Source organism: Mirounga leonina, unplaced genomic scaffold (assembly GCF_011800145.1).
Source record: "Mirounga leonina isolate KUSES-001 unplaced genomic scaffold, KU_Mleo_1.0 Mir_176, whole genome shotgun sequence".
Classification (NCBI taxonomy): domain Eukaryota; kingdom Metazoa; phylum Chordata; class Mammalia; order Carnivora; family Phocidae; genus Mirounga; species Mirounga leonina.
In genome coordinates, this window is record NW_023270454.1 from 21046183 (window position 1) to 21064545 (window position 18363).

The 18363-nt window shown below is 35.0% G+C and overlaps 1 long non-coding RNA gene across 1 annotated transcript; it reads left to right on the top strand.

The window, feature by feature from the left end:
- Positions 1–2596: 2596 nt before the first annotated feature.
- LOC118022414 lies at positions 2597–17558 on the top strand. The gene is made up of 3 exons (XR_004682490.1): positions 2597–2686; positions 16010–16078; positions 17526–17558. It is a non-coding gene; the product is annotated as an uncharacterized LOC118022414 (long non-coding RNA).
- Positions 17559–18363: the final 805 nt, after the last annotated feature.

Genomic DNA, 18363 nt, shown 5'->3' on the forward strand with positions numbered 1-18363 from the left:
AATAGCTCGTTTACATCAGCCTCTGTGTCAGGAATATTTAAAAATAAGTAATATATTAATTTTTACATATCATATTACGTGAGCTTATAATCTTGAATTATTTAACTTGTGGTTTGGGGATGATCAAAGTTGATAGTAAAGAGTAATTCACAGAGCCGTATGCAATTACACACTGTTCTGACAATGTAAGAGAGAAAAATGATGTCTCTATTGTTGCTGGATATTATATGATTACTGATAATAATTATAGTACTAATTTGCTAACTGAGCTCTGGCAAAAGAGCATTTTTTCCCCTATATGACTGTGGTGCACATCTTAGCAGTCACAGATATCTTGGCACAAATGTTCTTTAACAAAAAATGCACTTTCCTGTGGGCAGTCCAAGGACTCTTCCACCTAGAATTCCCCTGGATTGCTACAGATTAATAATGTTTCTCAGTGCATGTGTATGTGATGTGTGGTGTGTGTGTGTGCACAATAATTGGTGTGTGTGTTGTTTGTGGCTGAACGTGGCTGTGTGCACGTGGGAAAGAAAGAGAAAGAAAAACAGGCTTCAACCACATCCATATCTGGAATGGCTCTTGCCAACCTAACCACCATGGCAGTTCACAGGGCAAGAAATGATTTAAGGCAAAAAAAAATGTCCTTTGAACTAAAAGATAAAAGCTTATAACAAAGAAAATTAATCCAGTTAGAATGTTAAAGTAGAATAATATTCTTGGTATAATATATTTTAGATAAGAAAAAGAATATATGTGTAATTTTTCATATTAAGAAAACTCATGATCAAAATGTTTCATTTGAAGGGACCATGTTAACACAAAAAACTCAATTAGGGGCCTACATGATTTTCAGAGTTCAGTTGGAAACATAAAAAAAATGAAATGTCTTAGAGTCAAAATTGTGTTCTACACAGATGATCAACTCTTTATCAAGCCATAGCAAACTTAATCGTGTCAAACATTAGAGACCACATGAGTAAATGAAAATTAGAGATGAAGTGAGGAGATAAGCTTGTGGAACTTCACAGCTCAAAGAGATAATGAGACTCAGCCTCCCTAAATTCAAAGAGGATAAACAAGAAGGTTAAAAATGAACAAACAGGGCGCCTGGGTGGCTCAGTCATTAAGCGTCTGCCTTCAGCTCAGGTCATGATCCCAGGGTCCTGGGATCGAGCCCCGCATCGGGCTCCCTGCTCTGCGGGAAGCCTGCTTCTCCCTCTCCCCCTCTCCCTGCTTGTGTTCCCTCTCTTGCTGTGTCTCTTTCTGTCAAATAAATAAATAAAATCTTTAAAAAAAAAAATGAACAAACAAAAATATGCCATTGAATAGCCTGTGATATTACCTTCATTTTTTTGGCTCAGAAAATAAGGCATCAGACAAATGCACTGACATCTCCAAAGTGTAGTGTTTTTTGAGATTGTTGCCTAATATTGGTCTGCACCACTTTCAGTGCTCTTTAATTCTTATAACATTTTTAAAACTCTAAACTGAACTATGAAGATGAACACTAATATTAAAGAGCAGACCCTAATCTGGCCAAGTGTCAAGATTAGGTAAGGCACAAAAAAACTAAGACAAGATTATTATAGCATTATCTAAGAGACTCTTGAGTAGGAACTATATAGTTATCTTGATAATTTCATTAATATAATTATTATGATTTTAAAATATTTAAAATACATAAACACATTTGGCCTTTCCTTGTAGCTCCATATGGTCTTCTTGGAAGTCCTGACATACTTGGGAATGACCAACATCAGCCTCTGTCTTAAATTCCTGAGACTCACACAGGTGTAGCTTCTCCCAGGATTTACCCTTCTGCTCTCATCCTTCTGCTCCCATCAGTGGAACCCAGGCTCCCACCAGGTCACAGAGAGAAGGTCTGGCTTCATTTTTTTTCCTTTCTGGGGTTCTCTCAGAGACTCCAATGGCTCCTAATTATCCAAAGCCCTTGAGGACAAGTCATTGGTTAGGTTAGGAGAGATAGATGCTATTAACTGAGAGCTAAGAAAGTGACACTGTTTCCAGAATTCTCCTCCAAGCAAGGCACTTTAAGCCTACATTTTCTAGACACTTAGATAATCATTTGTTGCATGGATTCCATATGTCTATTGGCATCATGTAAGTCTGCTGCAAGTATACTGAATAATGCCTTGCTCTTAATAGGTTGGTAAGAAAAGATTGGAAATCTCCTCTGACATTTTGAAGAAGTAGGAATTTTTCTCATCATATTGGCCATGATTATATCAATATGCATACCAACATTTATAATATTAATTGTATCACATATTATATTCATATGTATATCAATACAGCATTTTTTTCTGTGTGTATATTTAAAAAAATAGTGTCTCAAAGTTTGTTGTAACTTAGTAGCCTGATACAAGAAAAGCAATTTTGTTTTAATTTAATAAACACAGAAAAACCGAATTTCTTTTTTTAATTAATTAATTTTTTTATTTATTTGACAGAGAGAGACACAGCGAGAGAGGGAACACCAGCAGGGGGAGTGGGAGGGGGAGAAGCAGGCTTCCCGCGGAGCAGGGAGCCCGATGCGGGGCTCGATCCCAGGACCCTGGGATCATGACCTGAGCCGAAGGCAGACGCTTAACGACTGTGCCACCCAGGTGCCCCAGACCTATTTTCTTCTATGTAAGAAAAAAGCACAAGAATTTTCAACACGGTAAGTTGTTGTTTTCTCTCTGTTTTTGTTTCATTTAATCCATTTTGAAAAGCGGGGGCCTCTTCAAATTACCGTACTCAACTTCTACATACATGGCTAAGTTCTTCCTAAGAAAAAGCTTTCTGTCTAAGTAATATGAATATCTAATAGCAGATTCCAATTCATCTTCACAATTTATGAAATTTTTTAGATTATGGTAGAAATACATTGTTTTTCTCTTAATGAAAACTGACTATCTGTTAGAAGAACAGATCCTAATGATTGCTCCAAAACTGGCCAATTTTAAGCCAGGAGCTTCTCACCTTGTTATAGAAAATGACTAATTCATTGTAAGTAGGTTTGTGTATGTGAAAAGAGAGACAGAGAGAGACACAAAGACACTGATAGAGGAAGTTTTGGAGTAACAGAAACACATTTTCAAAACTGACTTTTTTATTTGTACGTGAAAAAAAGATTTATAAATTGATTTAAAAACATTTGCAATTTTTGAAAAAGTATAAGGGATTTCAATTCTAAATTAACTGAAATTTTTCTGGCAAAAGGTTTTCTCAAGACTCATCGCTAATTAAAATTTTTTGAGTGAATATTATTTAGTTTATTTTTTGTAATTGTTTATTAAACTTTTAAGGGTCATCTTTAGGAACTACAACCTGGAGAAAAATAATTCGTAATAATGCTACATAATTTGGTAGGCATGCAATAAATACTAACTGATCATGAATCCATACCATACGATTCTAGGCTCTGGCATCTCATACTAAATTTGGTTAAATTATTGAAAGAAGAGTGTCAAGTATACTTCTTCCTTAATTCATTCTGTTATCTAACCTATATAATTTATAGGCCTTTTAAAGAATAATAGCAAACTGGGGCACCTGGGTGGCTCAGTCAGTTTAGAGTCTGCCTTCGGGTTGTGCTCCCAGGGTCCTGGGATCGAGCCCGAGGTCAGTCTCCCTGCTCCCTGCTTGGTAAGGAGCCTGCTTGTCCCTCTCCCTCTGCCACTCCCCCTGCTTGTGTGCTTGCTCTCTGTCAAATGAATTAAAAAAAAAAAAAAAGGAATAATAGCAATCCTAACTTTTCTTTCCTTATAAGAAAGCAGACATTTTTTTGTGATCTATAGAACAGAGAACAGACAGATTCACATGGCTACTCATCCCTACAGATTTGAAAGTGCATGTGCTTGTGTATGTTCATATTAGTGTGTGTGTGTGTGTGTGTGTGTGTGTTGCAAAAAGACTTGTCAAGAGGACTTGTATGGTTGACATAGAGAAGACAGCACTTATTCTACAGGCAATTTTCACTAACTTCCCTAACTCCTCTAGAGTTTTCAAGAGGATATTTTTGTTCTGAGATCAATGGTTACATTTTGGTCCAGGAAGATCTGTTAACAAAACAGGATCCAAATAAATGTAGATCCCATAAAAAAAAAAAAAAAAAAAAAAGAATGCTGTGCAAAAGCATATTGAATTCATTTCTTTATTTTTTTCTCCTCAAGTAGTCAAAACCCACCAATGATTTAAGCCAGCAGATAAAATCCTAGAGCATATTTGGCCCCGGAAATAAAGTCCTCATGTATATTTGGCCCCAGATAACTTGAACACACTGAGTTTATCCTGTGGACACAGCCAGTGATAACAAACCATTCATGAAGCAGACCCAGGTCAGGCATGAAGCAAATGAGAGGTATCACGGACTCTGACACTTGAAAAATCTTTTGTACCAGTTATGTCCACTCTTCCCACCTCCAATCACAAAAACCATTTTTTAAAATTAGACTTTATCTAATATTGTTTAGGACTGATCATCACTGCAACAGGAAAACTTGAGTTATCTTTCTTTTTTCTTTTTTTAATTAATGGGCTTGGAAGCCTAAAGCCCAAATGGAGGTGATACCACAGAGTACAATTTCCTGATGCTATTGGAAAGAAAAGCAATTAATTTAAAAGTACTTTTTTATCTTAGTATCTATGGCAAAATGTCAAGCTTTAGCAAATGTTAAATGCCATTTCTTTTAGCCTATGCTCTTGAATTGTTACTGTTTTATTAGAGGTTATCAGTGACCTAGATTAGTGGTATGAATGATTTGACAACTACCTCTATGTCTTATTACTTAAGAAAAAAATATACATTGCTTAAAAATCTCATTTACTAGAATAAAAAATGTTAAGTAGTAGCAGCAGTAATTCATGAAAGTATGTTTTATTGATCAGTAAGTTTTTATTTTAAGTACAAGCCATTTCCCTTTAGGTTGAAAGTCTTGACTTTGTATTTATTTATTTTTGATAAAACCTAGTGCTTTATTTGTTTTATTTTTTATTGCTTTTTGTAAATGAACATCCCTGAGTTAACAGTTTATGTATCGATGTGCTATTTAGATATTAGAAGTATTGAATTGGAGACACCTGGGTGGCACTGTCAGTTAAGTGCCTGACTTGACTTTGGCTCAGGTCATGATCTCAGGGTCATGAAATCAAACCCGGTGTCAGTCTCCATGCTCAGCACGAAGTCTAAGACTCTCTCTCCCTCTCCCTCTGCCTCTCCCCTCTGCTCTCTCTCTCTCTGTCTCTCTCAAATAAATAAATAAATCTTAGAAAAGAAGAGAGAGAGATTGAAGTGAAGTTATGGAAGATAGAATTTGGAATTCCTAGTAGTCCCGTAATTTGAATACAATTTTAATATACCTCTTTTCTTGATTGTACTTATGTTTTAGAACTCTGGCTGACAGGTAAGAAAGGAGGGAAAAAAGAAGTATATTAGTAGGAAATTCTGTTGCTTAAGATTTCTAAATAACTTTTTGTTACATTTTGAAAATGCTTAAATACTGAAATCTAAGATAAACTTACAGTCAGGTCCTTCTATTTTTGTCCTACCGCATGTTCTTAAAATAGAACAAGTTATTTTTATCATTTTATAATCAAGTGATATGATATTTTTGCTATTCCAAAACCTCAAATTAGACACTTCAGAGATAGAGGTATTTTTACATACAGGCTGAGTATAAATAAGGAAGAATAAGTCTCAGATCTTTGCCTTAAGAGAAAGCAATTTCCAAAGCATTTAGTTCCATCTGATCATGTTTGAGTGTTCCCTAGGGAAGAGAAATCAATAAAATTGTCTATCTCAGAAGTCTCCATATATATTTTAATACTTTTACCTGTTGGTAGATTGTTTCAATTTCAAAGTTTTATGCACCAGCCTATATTGAACTCTTGCAAGCCCCAATCTTCTGTGCAAACATGTTACCTAAATTCAGCGTCTTTGGCAGATTTTAGAGCTGCAAGTTTGCTTGTTTGCCTATGTTGCTACAGAAACATTATTCCATAAGGTTACCTAAGACATTTTCCCCCAAGGACCTGTAGTATCTTTGGGTTCTAATTCAAAACAATGTTATCTATTAAAGCCCTGCATTTATTTGTAATCTTTCCAATACTTTTTTTTTTTCAGCTTAAAGAGAAAATGTTTCACCTTGTAAAAATAATATTTAAATATTTTTATTCCTAGACAGAACATAGTCTTTCTGGAACTTAAATAAAAAAGAATTCCAGGGTATGGTGTCTGTCAGAGACATATTGAGCTGTGCTTCCATCTATTATAAAGCCTGGATAGAATTTCCCTTTGCTGCTATAAATATTTCAGAGCTTCTGGAAGCTAAAATATCCCCAAGTCAGATGAGACTGTTGATCAATTTTAACCAAGTTAAAACAGATCACACTTAATTATAGCCTTAGTCTTCACTGTGGAGAAAAGTCTAATAATTTAAATGATAGTAATAGCAACCATTTAGACACTATACTAGATCTCATTTAATCTATACAACAGCATCATTAAGTGGGTACTAAAATTTCCCCATTTTCTAAATAAGAAAACTGAGATTGACAGAGGTTGAGATATAGTCCTAGTCATAAAGTTATAGATGGTTGAGCCATGATCTAATCTTGTCCATTCCAGAGACTGTAGTCTTTACCGCCATCCTATACTTCCCATGTTCCCCATTGTAGGTGGCTTTAAATTAATTTACAGTCCAGAATTATTTACTTTTAAATATCTGGAAAAGTGAGAGAAGATACACCGAGAGTGGTCAGTATCTCGTGATTGGCCGTGGAAGCTCAAGACAAAATAAGAAAGTTTTTATGCCTAAATATAATTTAAAGAGGCAGTTTTGGAGAGGAGGAGAGAAGAAATTTCCCTTTGCAATGAAGCTGTTCCAGAAGGACCACCTTAAACTTCCATTGCTGATGCCTTGAGTATGTGTGTGCATGTGTGTTTAGGCTACTCAGTGAGCGACCAACCTCAGAAATTTGGCTCTGATCCATCCTGTGCTGCCAATAGAGACCTGGCCGGAAAATGAACTCCATTAATTAAAGTGCAGAGTCAAACATGGTTTTATTCAGAGGACCAGACACAAGTCAGAAAACATGCATGATATCTTTCACATTAGATAAAAAGGATGCACAGAAGCTAAAATCTGACACTTAGACAATTAAGTTTTATTGAGAAATGTTCCAAACTGTCTAATCTTGAAGGAAAGTGTTACTCCAGCAATGTTTGTATAATACAAATCAATTAGTATCTAATACAATTAAATCCTTCTATTTTAATTAGTTACAATATAGTGTAAATCCAAAAAAAGAGGGGGCAATAAAGGGAGGCAAGAAGGCCATAGGAAGGGAATCCAATGGGGTTTGCACAAAAAGGTGGGACATTCTCAATAGGTAAGAACTTGAGGTTGAAATAACAGGATAAGCACTTCTCTGGCATTCAAGGGCAGGGGAAGGGTGGGTTAAAGAGCTAGAAATAGTAATTATTAACACTAAACCAGAAACAAGTTATAAGTATATCCATTAAAGTTTTTAAGTTTCTAAAGAAGAAATTTTGATTTCTTTTTGAAATAGCAAGTACCAAATTTAAAAAAAAAAAAAAGGTACCTATACTTTGCTTTTGCTCCTAGCATAGCACTGTTTTTTGCATAATCCAGAACAATGCCGCTCTAGGTAAGGGAGCTCCCCAAATACAGAATGTCCTGGAGGATAGTATGCACACTGTTAGTGACACAGACAGCATGTTACCCAGGAGAGGAGTTTGCCCATAATAGAGGGATGTTGCTTCTGTGATAGTCTGTGAATTACTTGATTTTAACTGAGAAGGTGTTTGGTCCTGGTTCACAATGAGGCAGATGGGATATGGAAGAGGGTGTCCTTGTATAGCTAAGTAGTTCTGAGGATATTAGGATAAATCAAACCGTAATTCAAAACATACACTATGAGCTGCTTCTACATATCTTTTCAATACTAACTTCCATTCTTAATATAGTAATATTTCTTGTGACTCTTGTTTCCCAACTTGGTTTGTTAAAATGTAGTTTAGTCAGCCAAAACCAAGCATTTTCTTTCTTAAAATAATTTACAAAATCATTTCACCCACCATGAGTCACACTTGAAAAAATACACAGGAAAAAAAATGTTAATTTAATAGCAGTTTCAGTATGAATATTGTTACCATAATTGATTTTTAATTATAACTTGTACATAAAAAAAAAGACAGGTTTGATTTTTACAGGGAAATTTGATCCAATGGACAGCCATATTTTGAGTTTAGTTCCTCTTAAAATGGTAACTAACCAGAAACTCTAAAACATTATCAATAAAACATCTAGCATTACATGGTCTGCGGTAGAGAGAAATTTAATACCCTCTTTCTGTCCTAGAGATAATTGAATTTAGAATAAAAACACCTCAAGACAGCTAAAATGTCACCCTCCATGAAGATACTTATTCTCCTTTTTTAACAGTGTTGGGAGAGTGTTCTGAGATTGAGGGTGTCCTTGTGCTACATTAACCTCTTGACGATTCATTTAATTCATCTAGGCTGAATTAATAGTGAGAAATAAAATAAATCTTAGGAAAATATTAGCGGAGTTGGCTCCTTTTTTTCTCTTGTTCTATTGGGGAGAAGAGATAGGGGAGGAGTCAAAATTTTGTGAAATGTTTATTTATTTATTTATTTATTTATTTATTTATTTATTTATTTAATTTTTGAAATGTCCATTTAAAAGGGAAACTACATAAATAGGACCTGAATCTATTTTTAGTGCTTCATGATCAAGATTTTACAAAGAATGAACAATAAGCCAACATAGGCCTATATATTTAGAATATTTTTTTATTTAGAAAGGGAGGTAAGATAGGGCATTGGGGTTATCATTTACTTTGTCTTTTTACTTTTATTTATTTTCCCTCCACCTTCTAGTTGCTTATGCTGATTAGGTTCATTAATCCAGGCACAAGATATCTCATTCGCAAAGAAGACTGCCTCAGTGTCTAATGATTTCAGAATTGTCTGGAGAAATAATCTAAGGATTTATTCAGCATCAAGTTAATTGTATATTAGGCAGTGATTTTTCTAGCACTAGGAAAAAATTAAATTACCTTAAATATTGAAGTATATTTCTCCAGCCCAAATTTACTAGATAACTCAATTTCCTGTCTTTTGAATTGTTTTTTGTTTGTTTTTTGTTTTTTGTTTTTTTCCCTCCCTGAGGGGCAAAAGAAAATATCAGGTCTTAGATTAGGCAGGCAAGAGGAAAGGGGACTTACAGTTAAACGTAGCCTGTGTATACCAGGTGTTGTGTTAGATGCTTTATGTATCTATTCTGATTTAATTCTCAAAAAAGAAACCTATAAGCATTATAATCTCCATTTTATGGATAAATAAATGAAGACTTACAGAGGAAGTTATTTGTACAGGATTACACTCTTTTAAATTTAAAAAGCTTCTATTAGAATCCATTCTGACGGATCTCAAAAGTTCTCTCCACTGGGTCACATTGTGCAAACCCATAAAAACAACTGTTTGCTCTTCCCAGGCCACCAGGAAGTGAGATGGTACAGCTCTGACTCCACAAAATGAGCATTAAGTATGTGAATAAGGGTTTCTGCATCCTTATCCTAGATGTGAGTTACATTTGTGACTCAAAATGATTCATTCAGTCTTTTTTGGCTAAATGGGAATTTAAATAACACTGATTTGATGGCAGTGTTAGAGTGCTTCATTTTATAATATTGTTGTATTAATAAGCAGAAATGAGATGTCTCTCAAATACGATTTTTTGTCATTGCTCATTTCTGGCACTGATTCCATCGTATAAATTAAAAATCAGATGCCTCTAAGGCTCTGTTTTGCTTATACTATTTTTTTCGCCTTTTTTAATGCAGTGTAATTACACCTACTTTTAATATATTGTTACGCCAGTTCCTTCGAGCCTCAAAGGGCCTATCATGTCTCACTTAAATGACTCATTAAATGTTTCATAATGCAGAAATATACTAACAAATGAAACAAATTTCTCACTGAGTGATTCTGTTAAAATTAAGTTCTCCTTTCTTTCTTCATCCTCCTCTTCCTCCTTCTTCTTTTTCCTCCTCCCTCCTTCTTTCTTCCCCTCTTTCCTTTCCTCCCCTTCCCTTTCCCTCCCTCTCATCTGCTTTTCTCTCTCTATCTCTGCCCCTTCTTTCCTTCATTTCTCCCTCCCTCCAGTGAGGTAAATTTTTACAACCCTGCCTTTTTCCAATTAACACCTACAATGGGCCAGGCATTGTCCTTGGTGTTAAGCACACAGACTACTGACTCAGTCAGTGTTTCCCTCTTGCTCATTCCAGTAAACTTCCTCTCTTCTTGAATCCTAAGCTAAAAGCCCTCTATGAGGGCTTCCCCAATTTCCTCCAGACAGAATAAAATCCCTTTGTATTTCTGTTGAAGGCATATAACGATAGTATTTAGTTACAATGGAATAATTTCACTATAAATAAAGTGGGAGGTGACATGATGTGTGCTCCATTGTAAAGAAAACTGGTGGAAGATTGCGTTTTTGTGGTAGAAAATTTATAAATAGAGTATGTTACATGTGGAAAAGCAAAAGTTGACTGTAATCAAATCTATAGCTACTCAGACTTTCTATCACCTACTGTGATGAGCAATATTTAAGCATGTAGTACATGTTAGTCAGAAAATCCAGGGGTCCTCATCCACAACTTGATTGTCTCCCTAACTAGCTGTTTAACAAGGGGCAGTGGATTTATTCTCTTTGATTCTGAATTTCTGTACACTTGTATTCTGAACATCTGTAAAATCAATAAATTGTCTCTAAATCAGGCAACTCCTAATGTCCTTCCCACTTACAAATTCTATGATTTGAGGAAGTTTAAATGCCCTCAAGGAAGTAAATCTTAGCGGTTGATCAACTGCCATCTTAAAAACTACCTTATATCCAAATACCACAAACATTTAAGAGCACCTAATTTTGTAAAGTTATCTTCTTTTAGACTTTTTAGCTGTTTGGCTGTGGTAGGTAAGGTTTTGTTTAGCTTGAGTTTTCTTCCTGCTGCTTCATACCGCGCCTTGAAAACAATACAGTAGTTTCGATGAAGTGAGATGAGAATAAATATTGTCCTCACAGCAATGGTAGTCAAAGTTCAGCAAGTAGAGAGCGGGATAATGGCCCATTTCCTCTTTTGTATAAGCATGGGTGGTAGCCAAAGGTACTCTGTTGAATTTTGCTTCCTGTATACACTGTGTATCATTGTGTATGCTACTCGGGCCAAATTTTAGAAAGTATGCCAAGTGGAATTTCACACCAGGTTTGGAGGAAGGGAAAGACAACAAAAGGAACGTACTTCCCCTCTCTTCACCCTATTCCCACCCTTTACTAAACAACAAAGAAGACTTATACATAACAAACATTTTCAATGGAATAAAACTCTGGCTTCCCAAGAAGGTGAATCAAATATCAAGTTACTGAGAAGTCTAAACAGTTACAATCGACTCTAGCCCACATGACAGACGGAGTATGCTTTCCTGCCCTCTACTGACAGAAACACTCATTATGACCAATTTCCCAGCTCCTAGTTACCTTGCCGTCAAAGAACACACCTGGAAACAGGGCCTTGTGTACCCCCAGATTTACTGCTGACTCTCAGATAATGCCTAGGGATTTATGAGGTGAGAAAGAACTCACAATTGAAATGGAAAGGCGATTGGGAAGGAACTTAGCCGAACTACAGAGTCATGTCAGGAAAAGCCAGTGCAGGAAAAAGATAGAGGGGAGCCAGCAAAGGAAAACAGACAGCTGCAGAGGTTAAGGGTCGTTGTTTAAAAGAGAGCTTTGGCATAAGTCGAGCCAATGAATAGGTGAACTGGAGAGTAACTGAAAATGTGGGGTGGATTAATTTTGCTGTGTGCCTCAATTTCCTCATCTTTAAAATGGTACCCAAATGAAAAGGTTGTTGCTAAGACTGAGTGAAACAATGCAAAGCACTTAGCATTATACCTATTACATGTTCCAGAAATACAAATTATTGATATTAAAGTGATAAAAATAAAGGATGGGTAGTTATGTTGAGCAATTTTTTTTAAAAAGTATAGTTATTTGGGATTAGAAAGGGGCAGAATGTGTAAATTAAGGAATATAAACCATCTTAAACTGCAGAAGATAGAAGGATGATTCTTAGGTTGATAATAGAATATAAAAGAACTTCACAAATATAGTGAAGCATAATTTGTTTAATTCTGATATAGACAAGTGAAAAATGGGTATTAGAAGCAAATGTAACAACCTAATATTTTTAACAGGATTTAAAAATAAGCTTAAAAAGAAACCTAAGCAGGTGTCGAACAACGAAAGAAAAATAAATATGAGGTAAATGCAAAACAAAGAGAACAGGGAAATCCTGGAAACTTCTATTAGCCTGCGTAACTTCCTTCCCAATTATACTCATGGAAGATATATTAGTAGAACAATTTGTAAACAGCTTGATATATTCCGAATCTGACCAATCATTGATAACATTTTTTTAAGCAGGGTCATCATTGTCCTCACCATTAGTGAGGGATAGTACTATCTCTATGTGAGAAATTTCCAATGACTGTGGAGATAGAATTCTCTGGCAGAATCAGTTGGCTGCCTTCCATGATAGTATATCCTCTCCAGACTGAGTAAAGGAATTGTCTCATTTAAATGAACTGAAAGTTACTTTCATTATGAGGTGGATTCTAGTGTGCAGTAAATAGTAAGTTCTTAGATCAGCTTTCGTCTTTTGTGAAAGTTTTAGGTATCTATTTAAAAAATGGGTAAGAAATATATACTCCCAAAAAACATTGAGTAGAAACATTTTAGAGGGCTCTGTGTGTGTGCGTGTGTGTGCGTGTGTGTGCGTGTGTGTGTGTAATCACATACATACATATATACATATCCCAATACTAGACATTTTTGCTGCTCTGGAAAAGAAAAGTGAAAAGTTGGAGAGGAGGTTAGAAATAAATTGTGGAAATTAAGATATCGGGAAGATGTGCTCTCCCATATTATAGATATAAATAATTATGAGAAATGAGCTTATAATGGAGCTCAGTTACCCCGTTTTGCTCAGAAGGCAGCTTACAGATGAGGCTGAATAAGAAAGTGAGCTACAGTCCACATCTTTATGAAATCATGGTGTGCTGAAAGATCCTGGATGTCATCAAGAATGTTATTTTAACATAATATTTTAATATAAGATAATGTCATTTTAAATACTACATGCTTTCTAGATAGATTTAGTTACTGAATTTATAGACATTGGTATGTTTAGTTCATGGCTGATTAGATTCTGGGCTCTTTGATAACTAGGATTTTCCAAATTGTTGTTTTCCTAGATGGAAATTGTCTTTTATTCCTGATATAAAATCCTGTCATTTATGTCTTTTTTAATTCCATTCGTGTGTAATAAGTAATAAAGTCTCTCACAGGCTGTTCATGCAATTAATTCTTATAGGGAAAAGGAATCATGATATTAGGAAAGAAATCCTCTTCATTCAGGGAATGATAGGAAAATGTCACTTTCGGATGTGTAAATTTTACTTGAGGAGATAAACAACATTGACATTTGACATACTGCCTTATCAATCCTAAAAGTGTGTGAAAGGCATAGTAAAATCTTTCATTTATTAATAAAGCCCATTATCATTTTCTGTATTTACAAAGAAAAAAAAGGGTTAAATTTCAACATTTGTGCGCATCACAGAATCCAGCTAGAAATCTGAGCCAAGCTGTGTAGGGGCTTTGAATATACTTCAGGAGACATAAACCAATTCAGTGGATCAGACAGACAGAGTCAGGAAAGATATTTGTGCCTTTAAGGTTTTCCCTCCTCCTTTTTCCTTTGTACGTTAGGTTCCTTCTCACACATGAATGTGCAAAAGAAAAGTTAGCAGTTTACAGAAATGTAAACTACTTTGAAAAAATACTTTAACACTCACAGTCACTTTAAAAAATATTCTACAGGAGCATGAGTCTTTTGCTCTGTTGTCATTGACACAAAATATTTCTGACAGGTATTTATTACTTCCCCACCCCCCCACCCCCCGCATTTAGAATAGTTTTCTACTCTGGATAGAATTCAAAGGAATGGTCCACATATTAACAAACTGGTAGACTGAAGACTGGCAAATATAAAGTAACTAAAATTTAATTATTTGAAACGGAATTTAATGGAAAGATAAAGAGACTTGAAAGAAAATGAAGGCAAATTGTCTAAACCAATGATAGGATAAAGCCAAATTGAAGGACTTAAAGGTTAGTAATGAAACATGAAAGGATGATTATGTGTTGCCAGAGGGATCAGATTTGCCTGATTTTATTTAAATCTAGCTAAAAAGGTAGGCAGCCTAGTAATCAAATTTACAAGTAATACTGAATTAAGAGGTATTGAAAACCTCAAAGGTTTGCAGCTTGATTTCCTCTCCAACTAACCTTGCAGACAGATTAAAAGGACTATTTTAATAATTCATATCTGACTAATCTGGCTTATAAAAACTGAGAAATATTCTGTTACCATAGAAATTCTCAATTTTGTAGATTTCTTCTCCTATATCTTTAATAGATCTTTATCCCAAATTATGTGGAAATAGCTAAACCAGGAGACTAGGATAAGCTCCTTGGAAAAGCAGACACAAATGTAAAGACAATGGAGGTTAGGAAAATTCATCTAAATCTAAGCCAAATATTGATAGGAATTTTGATTCATTCAAAGAGATACAAATTAGACATGAATGTAGGCTATAATCTAAATTATGTGTAAACATCTGTACAGTAAAGGAACTTTTACTAATTGCTTACTAGCAAAGCTTAACTTCACATAAGACATTAAGGAGCTAGTCAACATCAAGTATAACAGAAAACATTCAGTTAATGCAAATTACACTGAAGACCTTTCCGGCAACTTACGTATTCAGAGAGGTATAGCTGATTATTTACTCTCCTTTTTAGCTGTATCGCAATCCCAAATGCCAAAAGAAACTACCTACCATCAGAGAGACTTGAAATCATTGTTTTGCAAGGAAATGTCCATTAGAAACTCAATTTTTCCCAAACCTAAGAAATTCATTATTATATATAGTAGCACTGTAAAGCCAAGATGAGCTCAATCAAAATGGTTCCCTCAAAATTTTAAATATCCAACATGCTTGTATCTGATTGACCCAAATCCAGTGAAGTTGATTCTACTAAATCAATATATTTAGCAGAGAATTTGAATCTCAAACATATACGGAAGAAAAAATACTTATTTTGAAACAAAGAGACCTCATCATTTCCCAGTGCTTACAACAAATACAGTGGCTTTGATGATCATTAATGTTTTCACTTCCTGAAGGCAAGCTTTGCCATATAAAAAACAAAAGTTGGGTTAAAGTTCAATAGTCTAAACGCATTTGCATTTTTAACTTGTTTACCATCATCTAAGTCATTTCTAGGCTTAAGAGATAATAGCTTTTCTTCAACTCATCTTTGGGCTTGTGGGCATTTTCAATAAGCTATCAAAGAAATTCACCCACCAAAACTTCTAAGCTTTGGTATAACAGGCTTTTACCAAGAAGTATTGGATAGAGAAAGGCATTTTTTTAAATTGTGGGTAGACCCACTCATTGTTGGAGAAACAGGTGGCTCTGTTTCCCCCTCCAGGCACCTTTACTCTCTTCAAGTCACATTCACTCATGCTGTCCCTCGCTCCTACAAACTTGCTGTCTCCAGCACCTTCTCTGATCATTTCACTCTCTTCAAAATTAATCAGATTCGTCCCCCATTTCTCTAGGAACCTTCTCTCTAACATTTCCGGGAGATGACTAGTTAATTCAATAAGCAAATCTGTACTTCACGGATACATTTGCATGTACATAGTAGCTCTGACAGGCAATGTTCTAACCAAAGGAAGGAGAATACCTGCAGCCAGGATTCTTGTGGTTGCAAACTGCTCTGTCAGTATTTTTCAAATTTTAACAGGTAGTCTGTCTTTTAAGGGTCATCTACTCTCTGAAATGAGTTCCAGCAGCATATCCTAAAGCAAAATACCATGGAAATATATGGAGGTAAGTTTCATCCCTCCTACTTGCTCTAATAGAATCACTACCAGGTACTCAGATGGCTGTTAAACCATAGACACTCATTCATACAGGGAGTTATTAAGTTATTTCACTTAAGGAAAAAAAAAAACTTCCTCGTTCAAAATCAAATCAGTATTGCTTTTGTAACATGTGACAGATTTGTTCTCTTTCTCTCTTTCTTTCTCTCTCTCTCTCTGCCAGCATTGGCACCTGGCTCTTTTCATGCTGCTTTACATAATTGGTCTCTGAGTAGATGAAGCTGCAACCTGTTCACAAATATAACAAATCACTCTCCTCTGAGAGGATGATTTAACTGAATCATGATGGGATAATGAGCCTAGACAGCAGTTTCACGTCCGTATACACATATAATCATTTTGTAAACTCAGTCTGATAATTTCTCATGGTAGAATAAGGGTTCTGTTTAAGTGATAACAATGTAATTATTATCTTGATCTTATTTTGATTTTCAGTAATTCTTCCACTTGACCCTTTCTACTTTTCTATTCTACCCTCTTTACCTCACCTCCGCTGAGAATATGCTGTATCCAGATTATCCGATCAAAAGCAAACATAGATCTCTGAAAAGACATCCCTCAATCGAATAATCAGGAAATCACATTTCTGGACTTTACTTCTACATCTTTCCTTGCTCAAAGAATACAGAATATTTTTATTCATTTCTAATATAGTGGAGTTTTCTAAAGATTTCCAGCATTAGTACATAGCTGGAAAAATACTGTGTCTTTGTATTTTGAAGTGCTTTAAAGGATTTAAAAGGATTAACTGTCATTATATTACACAACATTTAACAGGTGAAAGAAAATCTCATAGCTGCGGGGCTATTTCTAACCATTTTCATGGGTTCACGGTAGAGGTATCTTCTGTGAACGGGTGTCTGAAGAAAATTTACAACGTTTCCTCTAATTGCAGACTTGGTAGCATACATAATTTCTACTTAAAATAAGTGACTTAAGAACTAATTCAACCAGACCCCACTCTATCTTGAACATCACCATATTTTCTATTGGAAACATTCCCAGTGCTACTTGTAAAATACATATTAGTAAGAGAGGAACTTTAATATACTGATGACGTTGACATGTAGAAATATTATACACATCTGACAAAAAGTATATACAATATACAAATTCTTAAATCTTCTGACATCATCCTGGTTCTTGATTCCTAAAAGGAGGAAGGACAATATTTTCACCCAAAATCTAAAAAAGACAGAGGATATATTTGATAATGTCTTTGACTACCATACTTAATTATCAAGTGACAATTTGTTTTCTACCCCCCCAAAATCCAACTTTTTATGACTGTCATGTTTTTATGATATACTACCTATGAAGAAAAACATGTATATGTATTTTATGTATAAATATATAATGCATAATTGTTTATGTCTTTTTTTTTTTTAACTTAGGCATGGGGCCCAATACAGAGCTTAAACTCATGACCCTGAGATCATGACCTGAGCTGAGATCAAGAGTCTTAACCAGACTGAGCCAACCATGTGCCCCAGTTCATCTCTTTTAAATAAAGATATTTAATCCTACAAAGTGTCTTTTGCTTATGAGTCTTCATAATTTTAAAATTGGAAGAAACCTATGAGATTATATAACCTAACAGATAAAGAACTGAAATCCCATAAAGCCCCCAAATCCAGAGAGTGGTGGTCTATGAGAGCAAGAACCAAGTCTGTTTTGTTAATTTTTATATCTATAGTGCTTTACAAAGCAGCAGATAGGCATTTGATAAATATTTGCTATGTTAATGTGTGAGTGAAAACCAGGACAAGAAAACCAGGACTGCTCTATGTACCTTTAGCACTTAGATTTACATAAACAACATCTATTTGATCTTTAGCAAATTTGGTTCAGTAATTATTGAATACTTTCTACCTATAAGAGAGTATGCAAGATAATAGGGATAAAGCAATTTGTTAAGATGAATAACTCCTGCCTAATGTAATTGGTTATTATAGTTTAATATCACTGAAATAAGGTAATTGCTAAATAATAGTTGCAAAATACTGTGAAGGGAGAAGGTATTTCCCATTGGTGGTATCTGAAAAGTATTCATGAATGAAGTCGTATTTGGCCTACACCTTGAAAAATTGTTACAAAATCAATTAACAGAACTGTTAGAAAGGTCCCAAGAATGTTCTAGGAAGAACAAATTTGAACAAAAACACAAAGGCAGGAAAAGGCATGACTTGTTACCGTATGATGGGTGGTTGGCAGTAGTATAGTATATGTAGT